The sequence below is a fragment of the Astatotilapia calliptera genome, chromosome 13 (genome assembly GCF_964374335.1).
Source record: "Astatotilapia calliptera chromosome 13, fAstCal68.1, whole genome shotgun sequence".
NCBI lineage: Eukaryota > Metazoa > Chordata > Actinopteri > Cichliformes > Cichlidae > Astatotilapia > Astatotilapia calliptera.
This window is the reverse complement of record NC_137434.1, coordinates 490479-510928: the sequence shown is the minus strand read 5'-3', so window position 1 is coordinate 510928 and position 20450 is coordinate 490479. Positions and strand designations below refer to the sequence as shown.

Genomic DNA, 20450 nt, shown 5'->3' with positions numbered 1-20450 from the left:
TGAATTTACAAACTTTGTTACTACCTGTCACCTGGATTTTTTGTTTCTTCTAATTCTTTTTCAATTCAACTTCAATTCAATGTTTTCATATGGCACCAAATCACAACAACAGTCGCCTCAATGCGCTTTATATTGTAAGGAGACGACCCTAGAATAATTTCCCTTACTTGCTTTACAGATGGCTGTACATACTCACTGTTGTACATCTCTGCTGCCTACATCTACACATGTTGACATTGATTTTTGAATAAAAATATCTAATCTTGATCCATAAAAGACCTGTTGCCACCTATTTTAAGATCATTCTCCCTGTTCTCCTCTATCTTCCTTAATGATATGGACTCTTAAGGACTTACAGCCACTTCTTCTTTTGTCTGCTAGGAGAAGTGTTGTCATCAGTTGTTGTTTTAGGGTAGACTGTACACTTTACCAAAATATGCCAAGTTATTGGCTAATAGGTTTTAGGGTTCCATGATTTCAGCTTGTGAGATTAAGTTTAGTTCAACTAAATTTAATCTCACAATCCCAAATCTTGTGTGGAGCACGATTAACACGGAGTGATTTTTCCCCTCAGAATTCTTAGATGAACTGGGTAGACGCTGCCATCAACAGCTAGCAGAAACTACCCATTACTCCAACTTTAAGTGGTGTTTATATGGAACACTTGTGTGTGGATCCTTGCCGTAAACTAAACTCAGCATCAGTCTGATTTACTCTGCTCTAATCCAAACGATTCAGGAAGGCTATTTACTCACATTGTGTACCCCTGTAACCCTGGAAATATAGGAGACAGGGGAGATGGGGGTGGTGTGTATGTGTGGTGGAGAAAGTGGGGGATGCTGAAAACAGAAGAACAGATTTCTTTCTTCTGTGTGTGTGTGTACGCATGTGCGTGTGCATGTGTACATATGCAGTGGTACCTGTGCTCTGTCTCAATCTGTCAGCTGCTCTGACACTGAGATCTATCTTGCAACAGTGGGCAGGAGACAGGAAAACCAAAATAGAGGAGGGTAATTAAACCACTTGGTGGATGGCGTATGTGTGTTTATGTGTGTGTGTGTGTGTGTAGTGACTATTTTTTATGTATTTTTCTCTGTACTTCTGTTTCAACATTGTGTGTTTATATGTCTGAGTGTCAGACCGAATGTCTGTTTAAATGTGTGTGTGTGTGTGTGTGTGTGTGTGTGTGTGTGTGTGTGTGTGTGTGTGTGTGAGAGAGAGAGAGGGAGAGGGGACACTTTTATTGCCAGTGAATGGAAGCAATATTTTGTCTACCAGAGAATAGACATGGTTGACAAAATGTTGCCCTAATTTTCTTCAGGGAGCAGCGAGTCTTTCCATCAACTCCACATCAGTGCTAAACTCAATCACCTCGCAGGGTGAGTGACACACTCTTACCATGGTTCATATTTGCATTAGCCTAATGTTTATTTAAAGCTCCAAAACAAAAGTAATTTTATATTATTGACCTGGCTATCAGGTTAGTTTGAGGAGTGGAGCAGTTTGCTATAAGCCATATCGAGAGGCTAAATGTTGGAATTTCTTTAGGTTTCATTAATACTTAAGCCATTCAATGCTCAACATGGAGGATCATTTGAGTCCTGATAAAACAGAGAAGACTGGCGGACTCCAGCTTTACCTCTAATTGCTGGTGAACTGCAGGGAACTGCAAAAGTTCTTGAGGTTAAGAGGAAGCCTGCTTATATTTAAAATATTGTGTGTTTGGTTCTGAGTGTAGCGTTTTGAGTGTGGAATTTCATAACAGCATAACAGCAAGTGCTATGACATCTCTTCGCATGTCTTGCATACTTGCTGATATGAGCTGGAGTTGACTCACTAAACTGTAAACAGTCAAGGGTGTTCCTGTTCAACTAGGGTATTTTACTCACAGGGCCTCCACCAGTCTCATTAGTCAATAACTTTGTGTACCCAATTTCTGATTTTGTCTGTTGCCTTAGATCAAGACACCTTTTTAAAATGTCCTTAGCAGAGTGCTTTTTCCACCCACTGCATTCATCCTTTCTAAACTAGACTCCACAACGGCTCTCTGAGGCCAGACTAAACGTTCGGATTTTGGAGTAGACGATTAACTGTAGCACCTCCAGTTTGTATGCAGAAAATGTTTCTTTGCACTGCATCTCTGTCATTAATGTGGTCCACACGAGACAGTGTGTGACCTATATTTGCATGCTTTTCTGACTGTAATTAGATAACTGTGCATGACTTGTTATCTTGTAATTAAATCACCTACAGCTGAACATCATATTTAAGTTTGCGAAGTTGTTCTAAATTGCACAGATCTGGGCATATTTGGCATATATATTGTAATTGCCTGTACCTGTGTCTTGAAAACAAAGCAGCTTTTATAAATCTCCCATAAAACTAAACTACACCTATCAGCATTATTTGGGGATTAAGTTCCCATCCTCTTTTGCCCTCTTAAGTAAATCTGGTAAATCTGACCCTTAGTGAGTGACAAATTAATGTTTTTAAGGGCAAACTGTATGGCTGGGTGCCTGAGTTTATCAGCATTGGGTGTGACCTGCTCCAAAAATAATGCATTACTGTAATCACATAATGCAACAAGTTACTATGCTTAATTCAGGAATGGTATTACAGTTACAAAAGTTCCTTGGTTATTTGGACACCAGGTGAATAAAAAGAAAAACAAACAAAACAAAACACAAACAAGCATAAATGTGTTTAATGATTCCTGCACACTTACACTACAGTCGGTTGATTTTGGTTCATGTGCAGAAGGAGGACAGTGGTGGAGCAGTCTACAATTTTTGGACAGTGGACATTACTTTTATTTTTACTGCACAAAATGACAAGAGTACAACAGTAAAGTGTACATTTTGTCTAGGACAGAAACCATTGAATTGTATCTTCACATACACCATGCTATTATACAAGGCTGTATAATAGATGAGAAAATAAAAATAAATGTTAGAGGGCTGAATGCCATAAACATAATAAACAGGTTGCACAAATTTTTGAGTTGAGCCTTTCTCCACATTATCACACCTTGACTAAGCAACTCATTGTAGTTGTTGGGCCAACTTACTGTTTCTCTTTGGGGTCTAGTTGGTACGACTATTATACTATTCAAAATGTATATGAAGTCACTTAATTTTGTTGGAGTTGTTGATCCTTCCCTGAGAGCAAGTTGGCCTAACATATATTAGCATGTAGCTGTCAAAAAAGATAAGATAAAACTTTATTAATCCCTCGGGTGGGTTCCTCTGGGAAATTCGGTTTCCAAAAGCACAGCACCGACAGAAGTTACAGTTTCTTTTATTATTATATTATAATATTACACACACACACACACACACACACACACACACACACAGAGACAAATATAAATAAAATATACGAAGGGGATAAATAGAATAAATAGGAATAAAAATAAAAATACAAGTGAATTGCACATTTCAAGTATTGAGGTCTATTGCACCATTGACTATTAACAAAAGTATGTTAAAAAATGTAATATGCAAGAATTTAAAAAAACTGACACTATACTATTTATAATGTTTTTATACTAGACAGTGTAAAGTTTGAACTCAGTGAATGAATCTAAACATCTTTAGCTTAAATGCAAATTTATCTCTGGTACACTTAGTGTAACCTAAATCTGACCATGACCACCACGGCCACACTGCACCAGTCCAACACAGATCTTCACTGAATTCATGATATCAGTGCAAGCTAACCTGTTGATCAACTACCAAATATTTTAATGCACCACAAGTTCCTATATCTTAGTTTGTTTTGCAGGATGTTTTGATGCATGCTCAATCATCCAGGTAAGTAAATCTCCAAAAGTTGATTGTGTTCATCTGGACGTTTTCAGTGGGAGAAACGCTTCGTCGCTCATCCAAGTGACTTCTTCAGTCTCAGCTGACTGCAGGTTTCCCCAAATGTTATAAACAGTACATTTGCATAATGAATGAAACCAGCCCAGTGAAGAAACAATGGGCTGGAAGGTCAGTTCCTTAACCTTAATTATGCAAATTCTCAACAACCACTGACCAAAACCCACTGATCAACGGCCATGAATACCATTCACAGAGATTTGGGGAATGGCTGCAATCACAGCATTGTAAGATAGCTTGTCTGCATGATCAACTCTGTCACCTATAATGTCTCCAAGTTTCTGGCTTTGATCTTCAACCTGCTGGTGGGCAGCTCTGAACACCACATCCAGAACACCCTGGATTTTGTTGAGAAGGTGGGAGATGTCATTATGGAGGCAGATGAAACCATGGTTTCGTACGACGTTACATCTCTCTTCACTTGCATCCCAGTCACGGAAGCGTTGGAGGCGGTCCGTAAGAGATTACAGGATGACACCAACTTCAGCGACAGGACCGCTCTCAGCATCGACCAAGTGTGTTTGAACTGTGTCTTCATTCCACCTACTTCACATACAAGGGTCAGTACTACAGGCAGAAACATGGGTGTGCCATGGGCTCCCAGTTTCACCCATCATGGCCAATTTGTACATGGAAGAAGTGGAAAAGAGGGCTTTGCTATCCTACCCTGGAACACCACCAAGCCATTGGTTCAGGTATGTGGATGACACCTGGGTGAAAATCAAATCTCAGGACGTTCCACATTTCACGGGTCACATTAACTCTGTGGACCGACACATCAAATTCACCAGGGAGGATATGAAAAGTGGCAGGTTAGCCTTCTTAGACTGTGAGATTTCCATCAGTAATGGGGGACATCTAAAAGCTGATGTGTACCGTAAACCTGCACATATGGATCAGTATCTAAGGTTTGACTCTCATCATCCACTGGAGCACAAACTGGGCGTCATCAGGACGCTACAACACAGAGCGAACACCATCCCCACTGACACAGCAGCCAGGGAGGCAGAATAACATCAAGAAGGCCCAGAAAATGTGGTTATCCCAGCTGGACATTTGTCAAAGCTGGGAAGGCGCCAAACAAAAGCTCCAGCCGATCCAGGAGAGGACAACCGCTGCCTAAGCAAAAACCTGTAGTGATCCCATATGTGTCAGGAGTATCAGAATAGTTGAGACGCATTTTTTCTAAACACAAAGTCTCTGTGGCTTTCAAACCCCAAAACACGCTGCGCCAAAAATGGGTCCACCCCAAGGATCGGGTCCCTCGACACAAACAGAGTAACATAGTGTACGCTGTTAAGTGCCAGGAGGATTGGCAGGATTTATACATCGGGGAAACCAAACAACCTCTGGCTAAGAGGACGGCACAACACAGAAGAGCCACCTCGTCAGGCCAGGACTCTGCAGTCTATTCACACCTACAGGCCAGTGGACACTCTTTCAATGATGAGGATGTAACATCCTGGGCAGGGAGGAACTGTCACGGCTGGGAAGGTGAGCCGTGTGGTGTGGAGGAAGGAGGACCCAAGATGCAAGCAGTGGATGAAAATGCTAGTGAAGTTTATTTACAAGGTGTAGTGGCAAACAAGCAGTGGGGGATGACAAATAACTGAAAACACCTCAACTGGGAGAACTAAAATAACAGACCTGGGAGCATACGACAAGAGGCTGAGAGGCTGAGAGGCTGAGAGGCTGAGAGGCTGAGAGGCTGAGAGGCTGAGAGGCTGAGAGGCTGAGAGGCTGAGAGGCTGAGAGGCTGAGAGGCTGAGAGGCTGAGAGGCTGAGAGGCTGAGAGGCTGAGAGGCTGAGAGGCTGAGAGGCTGAGAGGCTGAGAGGCTGAGAGGCTGAGAGGCTGAGAGGCTGAGAGGCTGAGAGGCTGACGACGAGCAGGACACCAAGTAACACAGAGGAACACAGATGAACCGGCAACAGGCAGGAGAACACACAGGGCTTAAATACACACACCAGTAATCAGGGGATGAGAGACAGGAGGGCAACACAGCTGGGAGGAATCAGAGCTGACGGGACAGGGGAAACGTAATCTGAACACACTCACATCAGACAGAGACCTTCACAATAAAACAGGAAACTCAGACACGGGGAACCAAACAAGACACAGATCTAAACAGACAGCTTCACAAACAGATGGGGTGACACCATAGACAGACAGAGACACAGACGCAGAGGCAGACCGAATATAACACATAGAACTCAAACAATAATAATCATCATCATAAACTAGAAAATGATAATAAACTAAAAGCGCTGGGTCACCGACCCAGGACCATGACAGGAACGCTGGTTTGAGGGCGGAGTCAAGGAGGCCATTTACGTGAAAAGGGAAAGAACATCTCTGAATCGAAGAGGGACCTAAGGGTACATCTGTCACCATCTTACAATGCTGTGATTGCAGCCATTCCCCAACTCTCTGTGAATGGGACTCATGGCCATTGATCAGTGGGCTTTGATCAGTGGGTTTTGGTCAGTGGTTGTTGATCAATGGTCATGACAATTTGCATAATTAAGATTAAGGAACTGACCTCCCAGCCCATTGTTCCTTCAGTGGGCTGGTTTCAGTCATTATGCAAATGTGCTGTTTATAACGTTGGAAACCTGCAGTCAGCTGAGACTGAAGAAGTCACCTGGATGAGTGACGAAACGTTTCTCCCACAAAACGCTACGTCCAGATGAACACAATCAACTTTTGGAGGTGTCTTGCAGGATGTTTCACAATATGAAAATACATAATTTATCAAAACACATCATCTGTGAAGGTCCTCAGTCATCCAGATGATGGTAATCTAAGGAGCTTGGACAGAAAAGTGACTGTACTTTTTAAAGTTTCTTGAATATGTCTTGTCTGAGAAGCTTTTTCAGTACTAAGAGCAATTGGTGGACAGTCCCAGTTTTTTAAGCCCTTGGGAGTGTCCCTAAAAGGGATGTTGACCCACTATTGATCATCTGCCTAATCACACGAGCTAAGGTGTGAAAACTGGTGTGGGTCACTCTGTGGAACATAATTAACCAGAAAAAGAGGACTCTCCATTTGCACGATACACCACTGCAGTAGAGTACCTTACCTACTGCTCTAATGCATGCTCTAATCGCTGTGATAAAATATTATGATCAACAGTGAGAACACTCAATACTGCAAGAACTACAACAAACTAAGTCAAACAGCAAACATTAAACACAAATTGAAAGTCCAGAACTCCAATCCACTGTCTGTGAAAGGCAACATATGATGAGTGCCAATGCTTAACATATGATAAGGTAATAAATACATTTGAAGGTTATCTAGGCAACTGAAGCCTGGAATGTCCACAACTGACCAAGTTACAGCTTCAAATTGATGCATCACAATCAAAGTGCTTCTGGGATATACACAGCTGAAGTCAGAAGGACCAAAGAACTCAAGGCAATCAGAGCTTAATAGCTATTGCCCTGACATCATGATGAAGCGATGAAGGTTCTGGAGTGAATAGTTTTGACTGAACTAAGACCACAGATGAAAATGTTTCTTGATGCGCTGCAGTTTGGATACAAACCAAATCTACTTTAAGAGAAGCTACAGGAAATGTCAGTAAATATCATCTCATGGAATACAGACTACCTGAGAGATATGTAAGACTAGGTAGTGTTCTTTGATTTGGTAATGTGTATTACAGCACCATGTGGTATTTTGCTGTCTCCAGTCCAGTTCAACTTGTAGATTTCAGACTTTCATGACAGCTCTTGCTACAAAATTCACAGATGATTCTGCAATGTTTGGATGAATAAGTAATGAGCAGGAGGAAAAGTATAGTGGTCTTAGAGAAATCATCTAATCCTGTATGTGAATAAGACCAGAGAAATGGTGGGAAATGAGATGGCCATCTGTCTGACCTTGGGCAGAATGTTGATAAAGTTAAGAAGTAAAGGTACCTGGGTGTCCACATGGACAGCAGGCTGAAGTAAAAAAAACATCATAAAGGCTTTATACACAAAGGTGATGGACAGGCTCTTTCTCCTTGAATGTGTGCAGCAAAACACTGAAGATGGTTTGAGTTTTGTGGGATGTTTTGAGCTCATAATTATTTTTTTGGATTTTGAGATGTGGTTAATGTTCGAGTTCTCTGTCTAGTTCTTTCAAATGGCAATGGCTTTGTTTCTTTGTGCGTTTCCCTTTGTTTCCAGTCTGCGCTTCTCATTAGTTTATGTAATATTTAGTTATCATTTGTTTTAACACTTTTCATTTTTCCCAGTTGTGTCCATGTGTCTGTCTGGTCTCCATTTGTCCCATCTCCTTTATTGTCTGGTTTCCCTGTTTGTTCTGTTTGTATGTCTTAGTCTGTTTAACAGCCCCTTGTCTCTCGTTGTTGTGTCCTTCCTCACGCTGTGTGAGCCTCTGTCATCCTGTTTTGTCAGGCAGTTCCTACCCTTCTTAGTTAGTTCATTTCTCTGCTCTTCTTTCAGCTAAATAAGAGCTGAAGTTTAAAGTTTAATTCTGTCTGCCGAGTTTGCCCGCTGCTCGCCAAGCAATGTTCCATGAAATTTTGAGTGCAGTGTTATTTGCTGTGGCGTGCTGGTGGAGCAGCATTCGAACTGGTTACGCAAACAGGCTGGATGAACTGATCAGGACGGTTGAGTCTGTAACTGGCCGTAAATGGGACATTTGTGAAGGAGTGGTACACAGGAGGTCACTAAACAAACTGACCACCCTGTTACCGGACAGGCAGCACTTTCTTTGATTCAGCTGCACTGTCGCAGGGACAGATATAAGAAATATTTTTTAAAATCACACTCCATGATACAATAAATAGAATCAGAAAATAGAATAATCTGCCAGATAATAACGAATTATATTAGTAGTATTAAGAATACACTGTAGCATTTTAGTTAGTACTTTATAAAGGCTATAAAAAGTGTTTGCGTTGCAAGGGAGCTGTAGTGTAATTTTTCCAAATAACAAACCCGTCTCCTGAAACTCCTGAAAACTGCATTATCAGATATACAGAGAGACTTATTTTTTTCTGCAGCAAGATCCTTTATAATTTCATAGACCAATTAATTTCTCAACCGAAAAATTAACCAGCTAACTAATGATGGGCTTTTTTTGACAGTAAACAATGGCAAGTCATAGAGTTATAGAAATAAACTTTTTTCTGTCATCGTGAATAATTTGCCAAACTGAAGGAGAAGACGCATTAAATGCACACATTTTCAGGTTTGCTTGTCACTGAGGCGTTTTAATACTCCACCTGTATGTGACAAAACCGCCTACTGTGCTGTGTTAGCACAGTTCATAATGTTGGTTGTTTATAAAGAACTACAGATTAACACAATGTCCTTTAACAGGATCAGCTTGGAAAAGAAATCAGATTATGGTTGTATTATTTAAATTAATTTTCTTTAGTTTTATATTGCAATCCCATTCACATTACCGTGCAATACCATAGAAGACATGTTGGTGCAGTGACTTTACAAAGAGTTTGAGTCAAAACCGTATCTTTACAAGCTTTCATTATTTCAAATGTGACTGAAAAATCTGAGTTTTCAATTTGACAACAAGAAGAAACAAATTCAGAGCTGACCTGTTAAGCTCCATCTCCATGCGTAAGACTTTACAATAAGGGACACTTTGAGTTGGATAAGAAATGGATGTTTTGTGTCATGTAAACACCTTGAGGTGATTACTGTTGGAATTTGGTTCTCATCAGATAAAACTGAATTAAACTGAATTTAGTGTTTGGATTAGAGTTAAAGAGGAATCACTGTATGTAAGAAAAACTATTGCTTTTTCTTACATACAGACAATTCTATCACAATTCACTAATATAGCATTTCATGTATTACATAATATTTAATATAGTATTTCTCTCTAACTAAATGATTACCTGGATCAGGAGTTATTAGGAATGTATTAATGAATGAATCAGTAACTAGCAGGTGTTCTATATTGTTCACTTGGCTCATTCGTAATTAAGAAAGTTTGGAGCGCCTTGGGTTACACGAGGAACACACAGAGTTATTCTTCTGAAACAAACAGTGAGGATACACCCCCTTGTGGTTTACAGCAGTACAGCAGTGAAGTTAACAGTGAATGCTCAGTGACCTGTGTTAGTTTCAGGAGAGTGAAATGTCAAATGTAAGTATAGTAGCCCATAGTTTATGGGACTTTTACAAAAAAAGAGTCCCCATTGTTTAGTGTAGAATCAAGATTAAAAGAAGCAGTGAACTGATTGGGAAAAAAGAGGGAACTAACGGCAACCCAGGCACTGAGATGCTGAACCAATAATCAAAGTTATCCTGTACCCTGTCAGTGCCTTAATTAGAATTCTTTAAAAAAAACAACCACACTGTCCTCTTTGCTCAGAACCAGCTCCAGTTTTCCCTTAATGAAATAAAAAACAAACAAACAAAAAACTATCATGGAGTTTTTTTCATGGTGGTGGAGCAGGTCACCTGCTGATGGGAAGGTTAGTGGTTCAATCCATCTTTCGTGGACCTCTCCTGGTCCTGATATTTGGCATTAATTTTGGGATTCTTATGTTGTTCCAAGTTTTAGATTCTTCTAACAACATTTACTTTCTGGTTGGTTTCTTTATGTTTATAGTCTCAGCCTTTAGATAAGCAGTTTGTTTATGTTCAGGGTTATACTTTTGTTTATTCCTTGAGTTTCAGTTTGTCATGTCTAATCTGTGTTTCTTGTTATGTCTCCATCTCTGTCTCTCTCGTGTTACTTTTTTATTTTGTAGTCTTTTATTCCTTCTATATTGCATTTAGTTTTACTTCCTTTATGTCATTATCCCTTGACTGCTTGCACCTGTTTGTTTACCCACCTGCTCACCATTTGCCTAATTGGCCCTTTGCACATTTATAGGCTGTATCCCAATTCAGGGTCTGCAGCCTTAAAGGCCACATTTCAAGACCGATTACATCACAGCGGCGCGCCAAAGGCTGTCCCAATTCAAAGGCTGCTCGAAATGCGGCCCTGAAATGCGTCCTTCATTTCCCTGAATTTTAAGGCTGTGGCGGTGTAGACTTCATGGCCCAACATATCCCAGAATGCATAGCGCAGCAGTGGGTGTGGATAATTTTGCCGAAAAAAAACAACGGATGAGGGGCGCCCGAAGAGTAAATTTTAAGTAAGTACTGAATATTATGTCACTTATTTATGTGCAAATGTTTAATAACGAAGAACATTAAAACATTCCTGTTGGCCACATGTCGGCAAAGTCATGTGACATCAGTGACGTTTGTACTAACTTGGTTTTAAAGTCTTTACTTTAAAATATACGCCGTTCAATAGCTGAGCTTCATCTCACAGAGAATGATCAAAGCTCATGTAGAAACAAACAAACAAATGAACAAGAGATTTTCTCCTTCATTTCTGTCAAACACAGCTGTATGACACGTTTCCAGCTGTTAGTATCATGGTTGCTAGGCAACCTGGGCAGCGTGACGGAGGCTAGACCGTCCCATTTCACAAGCCTCGCACTTCCGGCCTTAGCGGTCTTTGAGTACGCGGCCCTTGAGGATCTTTGAGGCTGCGTACTTTAAGGCTGCAGACCCTGAATTGGGATACAGCCCAGTTCTCCAGAGGCCTGGTAATGAACTAATCATGTGATTCAGGTGTGTTGACCCAGGGTGAGATCTAAAACCTGCAGGGACACTGGCCCTCGTGGACTGGGATTGGGGACCCCTGCCTAAAAGGATATATCTGTATTAAAATTGAGGCTTGGGTTTAACTGTTTAATTCTATTTATTCATAAATATTTGTCTTCTAAAGGTTATAAAATTCAAAACTGGGTGTTGAGGACTATGAAATGCCTCCAAGGACATAGTTTCCTGAGGGATTAATAAAGTGTTCTGATTCCGATTAAGCAGACCTTCCAGGTTTTTGTCCCAAAGTTCAGTAAATAGGTTTCTTGTGTTTCACAGCCTAATACATCCGTACCTCCATACATGAGTAGCATTTGCCTGTGTCACAAATTCTTCTGATGCTAAGCATGACTTGAACTGCTTCATGTGGTTTCATTATGACCCTGAATTGCAGACTGACTGTACTATGAAAAAGTCACCACAAGGTGACAGTAGAGGAACAATAACCAGGAAAGCTTGTTTTTGGAAAATTTGCTGTTTAACATCAGGAGGATGCAACTTTGTCTGAGCTCCTTCTCCTCACCAGTCGTGGCAGATGGCTGACCCAACCTGCACCTGCTTCTGCTGGACGTTTCTTCCTGGTAAAAGAGCATTTTTCTTCCCACTGTTTCCAGTGCGTGCTCATAGGGAATCATCTAATTTGGGGGGGGGTTCCTGCATTTTGAAGGGTATTTAGCGTTAGAGTTCATGTTTGAAGCTATTGTGAGATTGTTAAGAATTTGAATGATCATTCTGAAGGCTCTGTATCCAATTCAAGAGGGTTGCACAGTTGTTGCAGCAGGAGTAAAGGAGGTGTGGGCGGCTGGGACATTTCTCGCAGGTGTTCTGTGTTGCCGGCCTACCAACACCTCTCCCCTCTGGAAAGGATGCGTGCAAACCTTGGTCCATCAAACCCTGATTTGACCCAGAGCATTGCTGGAGGCAGAATGGGTGGAGATTAGGTTTGAGCATGGGGATATTCAAAAGTTTCCTGTAGTGCACAAGGCTGCAGTTAGCTTCTGCTTTTGCCCTTTTCTGGATAGACTGTACCAGACGTTATTACCCTCAGACTGATGGACTGGTGCAGTGGCAGAACAAAACTTTAAAGTCCATGATTCATAAAGTTCACTCACGTTGATGAACATAATGAGGATCCTTGGCTAGACGATCTCTTGCTTGCAGTGCTGATGGTGACCCAGGCCTCCACAGTATTCCCACCCTTTGAGTTGATGTTCGGCATGATTCCGCGAGCAGTGTTGGACCTAGTTGAAGGAAATGGGAGGAACGTCAAAGCCTACGAAAAAGTTTAATTCAACACATTCTGGACCTGAGAGCAAAGCTACACATGTTAGGGAGGTTATTACAAGATACCTTTTTCCAAGCCCAGGAACTTCAGCAGCCCCTGTACAACAGACGGGCTAGGGTAAGACAAAGTTCTTGTATTGCTCCCTTCATCCAACTTAAAGTTACTCGCCAAGGAGCAAGAAGCCACACAAATATATCCTTTCAACCTTCTAAAAGCATCGATAGAGACACACACTAAGGCCGTTTCTTAGTATGCATCCTTGTGTGTGTGCGCTTGCGTTCTCGTGGAGTTGTGATACATCGTTAGTCATAGACCAAGTACTGTTCCAATTCGAAGTACACATCAACTCAAATACGCTGAGAATTGTGTTCCCAGATGTGTTCATGCTCCTCCCATTCTATCTAGCGCACATCTGTGGTGACTTGTGCAGCCAAATATCCCAGAATGCATTTCACCCAATACTCAAACGCAGCAATGGCGGAGAAGAGTGACTAAAAAGTTTGAAATATTACTGTTTCTGTGATACAAAATAAACTTTTAAGATAATTTCAGGCAAGAATGTAGATCTGTAAACTTAAAATAATTTCTTGGTTTATCAAGACATCACAAAAGTGCTCCTACGTTTTCTGAGACTTCTGTTACGCACCAGCTCGATAGCTAACTGGGAGGTCAAGGCTCACTGAAGCCGGTGAGAACGCCTGACTCCTGCCACGTCGTTTTCAAGCCCCTCCACTTAGATAATTTCTAAATGTTTGTTTTATTTCAGTGTTTTATTTGTTTCTGAGAAAATTGGTTTAGCTGAGATTAAAGATTAGCTTCATAATCACGGGGCGATCGTGGCTCAAGTGTTGGGTGTTCGTCTTGTAATCAGAAGGTTACCGGTTCGAGCCCCGGCTCGGACAGTCTCGGTCGTTGTGTCCTTGGGCGAGACACTTCACCTGCCGCCTACTGGTGATGGCCAGATGGCGTGTTATTGCAGCCTCGCCTCTGTCAGTCTGCCCCAGGGCAGCTGTGGCTACAACTGTAGCTGCCTCCACCAGTGTGTGAGAGTGAATTAATGGTGGTATTGTAAAGCGCTTTGAGGGTCTCGAAAAGCGCCATATAAATGCAATCCATTATTATTATTTCATAACTCGCTCATTTTATTTAATTTTAAAGTCTTTCAAGGGCACACACAAAAAGATGTTCACATGGCCCTGAACTCACAGAGAGGTCTGCACAAAGATATGGGTTATTTCATGGGAATAGGAAACAGAGAAATCAAAACTAGACAGAGGCCAAGTGTGTACCTGCTGATGCAATGATCTTGGTTCCAACGATCTGTGCTCCAGTCATAAGTGGCCAGCCTGATATCCCATGAGTCACAAGTTCATTTGAAAGCTAATTACTAACAGGTAAGCAGTCGGCAGGGAGGTGGAGGGACAGGAAAAGCAAGACAGACTATGGAACCATGACAGATTCACTATTTGCTTTTGTACGGGCTTCTACACAAGTCTAATGATGGTAAGTTAATCTGATCCTAGGGGTAAAATCAGGTTTTAGCAACAGTAATGAAGATCTCAATCTAGCGAGCCTTCAAGATGGGTGAGTAAAGTTAATTAATTTAAAATATTGACAGATAAATTAGATATCTTTAAAAAGAACTAAAAATGCTTGGTTAAGATTATGACTTATGTTCTGATTTGAGCCTGTATTCAATTTTACACTGAACCTCAGTTGATTCCTTTTGATATTGTCAATCTGAGGAACCAGCACCCTGACACAGGAATTATGGATCAGCTCTCTGTTAGTGAGTCTTACCCAGTAGGCAATACAAAGCTTAGATGGAACTGGGGACTTGCCCAGTCCTGAGCGCCTCGAAATCCAGGTGTCCGACCAGCCACACTTGTTACTTCAACTTCCCTCTTGATTAGTGCACTTGGAATACGTGGGTTAATTTTAGGGGCCTGGAGAGTAAACCTCAAGGGTCTGGTACGTTTAAAGGGCTGGAGTAACCTATAAGGGCTATTTACACTAAAATGGGTTGAAACTCAGATTTTTACATTTACTGTTCCACAAAGTGTTAAAAAGGGAACGTCCACAATTTAGACTTTAATTGCAGATAATTTTCTTTTAAAAATTTAGCAGGAGCAAAGCAAAAGGAGAATTAAATAATATTAATAATTTAAGAATCACAAAATCAGAATGGGATTATTTAGTCCATTGCAACTTCTTTTCACTAATGACACATTTTACAAGTCAGACATTCAGAGAGGGGATAGATTAATTGGATAATCCAAATTGCCACTAGGTGTGAATGTGCGAGTGAGTGCGAATGGTTGTCTGTCCCTGTGTGTTGACCCTGCGACAGACTGGCGACCTGTCCAGGGTGTACCCCGCCTCTCGCCCTATGACAGCTGGGATAGGCTCCAGCGCCCCCCGTGACCCTGAAAAGGATAAGCGGAAGCGAATGGATGGATGGATGGACATTCAGAGATCAGCGGCTCCTGTGGGCCACTCTCACTCCCTTCCCCCCCCCTCCCACACACACACACGGGGGGGGGGGGGGGCATTAACAGGGAGAGGGGGGCACGAAGAAATACTTTTCTTTCTTATTCTCATTTAAAATGTCTCGCTTTTAAAAAAATAATTATCTGACTCTTACGACGAACGATTGATTGATTGATGCATATATACCATTTGGGCGACCGTGGCTCAGGGGGTTGGGAATTGCATCTGTAACCGGAAGGTCGCCAGTTCGATCCCCGGGCTCTCTGTCCTGGTCGTTGTGTCCCTGGGCAAGACACTTTACCCTACTTGCCTACTGGTGTTGGCCAGAGGGGCTGATGGCGCGATATGGCAGCCTCGCTTCTGTCAGTCTGCCCCAGGGCAGCTGTGGCTACAACCGTAGCTGCCTCCACCAGTGTGTGGATGTGAGAGTGAATGAATAGTGGCATTGTAAATCGCTTTGGGTGCCTTGAAAAGCGCTATATAAATCCAATCCATTATTATTATCAGAACAGTGTACATCACTGTCACAACAGCGTTTGTTTTCATTTAAAGGCTTATAATGGCGGCCGGTCTCTAGTCAAAACCCCTGTTTTTTGTTTTGTTTTTTTTGTTTTTTGTTTTTTTTGTCCCAGTCCAGCTCTGTATGCAGCTCATCTGCACTCTGGTGTTACCTACATCTTCCTATTCAGAAGGCAGAATTTCCGAGTTCTGAGTACAATCAAAGCACCACGACTGCAGTTTTTGTGTTGGATGTAAAAGGCGCACATGACTCTGTGACGTAGGCTAGAATCATGGCAGCAGTCAACGACGGTCCAGGTGTGGGATTTCTCTCGTGGAAATATGCACATTATCTTTTCCTTTCTATTGGTAGGTGGCACAGTGCACTGTGGCAGGATAGTGCTAACATGTAAGCAAGCTAGAAGACTTACAGTCTTGCTGGGTATCCAGTTACGGAAGCAACAGATTAACAAGAGAATTCTGAGTAAAACCAAAGTTACTTTCCCTAGTAACTAGTTACTTTGAAAGTAATGAGTAACTTGAAGTAACTGAGTTACTTTTGATAGAAGTAACTAGTAATGTAACTAAGTTACTAATTTAAAGTAACTTACCCAACACTGCATACTACGCATATGATGTAGTAACTGAAATAACAGTAATGGAAATGAATAAATAAACAGACTAAAGGAAAATGGAAAAACAGAAAGAGAAAAATAATTGGGTGGGGTTCAGTGAGAACATGGATCAAGACTTTTGGTCAGCCTTGACACAAGCTGGCAGGTAACTCAGGAACAGAAGGCGGTGCTCTACTCACATGTGTTATATTGCAGGTAGGGTACTGCTGATTTCAACTGAGGATAAAGATAGGGAAGGGATACTATAAGGATCTGAATCCCACTGACACGTCTTCCATAGTGCAATCTGGGAATGTGAGGGATGACTCATCCTTTGTGGGGGTGAGGTCACTGAGGCAGTTAAATAACTCCTTGATGGCTGACCCCCTAGGATGAAGGAGATTTAACCTGAGTTCCTACAGGCCCTCAGTCTTGTAGGGCTGTCTTGGTTGACAATCCTACACAACATCGCCTGAAGATTGGGGCAGGTTTTTAGAGTTTATTGAAAGGTAGTGGATTGTTTATCGGCACAGGAGCTCCGCCAGAGAGGAGGGAGAACACTGACTGCAGTCCAGGTGGGAGGAAATGTTTATTCTGGTGCTTGGGAATATTTTTAAGAGTCTTAATTGTTGAAAAGGTAAATTTAGGCTTAGAAGGAGTAATTGATTGGCATTTAGAAGGAAATCCAGGGGCATGAGAGAAATGCGGCTGGAGAGTGGGCAATCAGGTTGTGAACAGGTGAGCGTTTTCCTTTACCAATAACAGAAAAAATAAGGTGCGTTCACAGTCTGTAGATGAATTGTGTTTCAAACAAACTAGGTTCTAGGAATGACTTTGGACTGACAATTAAAGCAGGAACAGAGAACCGGGGTTAACAGACAAAAAAGTTATATTTTTTACTGTAACAACCCTAAACAACCAAATGTCATGTTGCCATATCATTTTTTGATTGGTCGACATGGTGCATTTTTCCACCAACAGGAACGAGCTGTTTTTTGTTTGCTCATAAGCAGAGAGGTCTCGCTGCGCTGTCCTTAGACAGTAAACGTGACTATTGAGGGAAAAACACGCGTATATATTGTTTATCATGACTCTGGTTTTACGAGACCTATCAACACAATTTAAAACCTGGTATATGTCACCTTGTTGCTTTGTCTTTAAGAGGTCATGTGATTGGCTTACCACCACTACTTTATTCTTCCTCAGTCAAACAGCAGCACTCATGCGATCGTTTTGCCCCCTGAGCTCCAGGTGTTGTGCCAAAAAGCTGATCGTCTGTAAGAAAGTGATTGCAGCCCGCGGGAGCGCGCACAGCTGCTTAAAGCTGTAGCGCCCAGATTACTTACAGCTACTTACGTGCAACTGATAGAAGCGGTAAGCTGAACACAGCTTCAGCTGTCTGTTGAAAAATAGTAACGCCACCGCATTTTCTTGTTAGTAACGGTAACGGCGTTGTAACAATAGAAATAGTAATTAGTTAGATTACTCGTTACTGAAAAAAGTAACGCCGTTACTTTTAACGCTGTTACTTGTACTTGGTCTCCAGCCACGCCTGCAGCGTTACACATTCATATATCTTATTCAGTGATCTTTAAATACTTCATCTTAATCCAAAGTACTGTCAAGCAGAAAGAGAAAGCATATTTCTCCCATACTGGCCCCTCTTCATTGGTTCCCTGTTAACTCCAGAATAAACTTTAAAATCCTGCTCCTCACACACAAGGTCTTAATAATTAGGCCCCATCTTATCTTAATGCCCTTATAGTACCATATTACACCAATAGTGTGCGTCCTCTTAGATTGGCTATTTAAAAGTAGAAAGGGAGGCAGAGCCTTCAGCTTTGGGACCGCTCTTCTGTAGAACCAGTCTGGATTCATCCTCAACCAGTGGCAGCAGATGGCCACCCCTCCCTGAGCCTTTTTAGAATCACCAGTTAACCTGGTGGGAAGCTAGAATACCCAGAAAAAGGCTCCTCCTCCTCATAGAATTTCTACACCTTAGGTAAGCAGGATGTTTGAAGTCACACACAACACCCCTGTGCTGCTTCATCAGTAAGTTATCAACTAAAAGAAAACTTTTTTCCACCATTGTTTCCTTTAACAATGATCTATTTACTTACTTTTGAACGTGTAAATATAAGAGACTTAATAAAAGATCTGATTGTATAATCTGACAAATCTACAGAAGTTTGTGGGCAGTTTCTATGCTTGTGTCATCCTTTTTTCTTACTGAAATTGAAATGGTCAAGGTAGGAAGCCCTCTTGTAGTTTAATAGTTCTCCAGGTTTTCTGAAAGTCTTTCATTGTTTTTCTTTTCACACACTGTAAACAAATATGTGTGCTAACACCGTAAAGTGTGCGCCCTACCTGCCGGCTGTAAGTCTCAGGTTGCAATGACAAGCCACATTAAGAAGAACCTGCTCAGCATGAACACATCACAAAAGTGGACAGGCAATTTCTTTTTTCCACCAGATAGCCAGCCAAGCTTGTTCTGCATCTCTGATTTTAATACACTCAACGAGCAGTTTAGCAACCAGGAAACTCAGCCCCAGGAGGGGGGTGAAAGGCGATGTGTGAAAAAAAGAGAGGTATCTTCTTGGACTGCTAAATTCATTTCTGCTTCTGAATGATCAACTAAGCTTGGAAACTTAAAAACAAAATGGGCATGTGTTGGAGGAGGGGGTGTTTTCTTTTTGGATAGTAATTAATTACAGGTTCAAGTAAATTATTACATATATCAATTCTGTCAGGAACCACTTCGTTCAATAGACCGTAAAATTGAAGTTTGAAGTGTTAAGGGGCTCTACAGGAACGTTATCACTAAAACTTTCAAATTTAGCCTATTTAGTGATCAATCAAGTTGTACCCTGGAGCAGAGGCAGTTCATTTCTTCAGCTCCATCCTGACTCACACAAACACAAAGCATGGACACCAGCTCATCACAAACTGCTCTTAAAACACACGCAGGCATTTGCAGGGCAGCTTTCACAGCATAGAACTTTACATTGCAGTACAGTCCAGCTCTACAGTACAGTTCACCAACAAACACAAGAATTTGTGCTCGATGAGCAATGCTTTGAATTAGGAAATAATCGATAATATGTCACTGACTATTGCTTATAGATTGGACAGAACTGGTCTCAGCATAATAATCGTAATCATCATCATTTTGATCTTGCTACAATGATTGTAGAGTATGTCTGAACATGTGTCTGTATGTGCCCTATCTTCTCCTTAGCAGGTGGGCTAACAGGAACAAACTATTATAGGAACATCACACATACAGCGATTATTAACATCTATATGTTTTCGACAGGCTGACGAGCTATCCTGCATCTGCCTCTCGCTGGCCTATCATCAACACTGTTGAAACAGTGTGAGATCATCTTGACAGAGAATGGAATAAAAAGCATCCAGTATCCAAAGGAGAGCTTTGGATTGTCCTTCGAGAAGCATGAAAAACGATTCCTGAAGACTTCCTAACATAAAGCAAGAAGACTTGACCGAGACAGTTCAAGCTTTGTTGAAAAACAAAGTTGTTCATGCTAATAACTGACTTTCAAGCTCATTAGAATTGTACATACTGTTTTTGTCTTGTATACTATATATCCATGTATAGTTGCACATGTTTCAATAAATGGCTTCATATGCATCTTATTTTCCAAGCAAAATTAGGGGTGGCTCGAGATTTTTGCACACTAATAGTAAAAGTGGAAGTATGTCTAGGAGTTGGCAGTTTAAAGAGAAACAAAGATATACATCACATTTTAATCGATCGATCAATTTATCGTTGCTTTTGGAGGATCCCGGCTGATAACAGCCTTTTTTGTTGAGGTCCCACAGAAAAAAATGGAGGGGGCACGAGGACATGCATCAAACTTCCATTTTACGGACAATTGAATAAATGATCTCCCTCTCTCTCTATCACACACACACACAAACACACAAACCCCCATGGGGGGGGACTGACTAAGATCACATAGACTCATAGTCATTCTATATATTGTGCATCTACATACGCCTGCTGTGATATACACA

The 20450-nt window shown here is 41.5% G+C and overlaps 1 long non-coding RNA gene across 1 annotated transcript; it reads left to right on the top strand.

The window, feature by feature from the left end:
- The first annotated feature begins 11832 nt into the window (after nt 1-11832).
- Nucleotides 11833-20083, top strand: LOC145419589 (uncharacterized). Its single transcript, XR_013900885.1, has 2 exons — nt 11833-12106; nt 19729-20083. It is a non-coding gene; the product is annotated as an uncharacterized LOC145419589 (long non-coding RNA).
- The last annotated feature ends 367 nt before the right edge of the window (nt 20084-20450 follow it).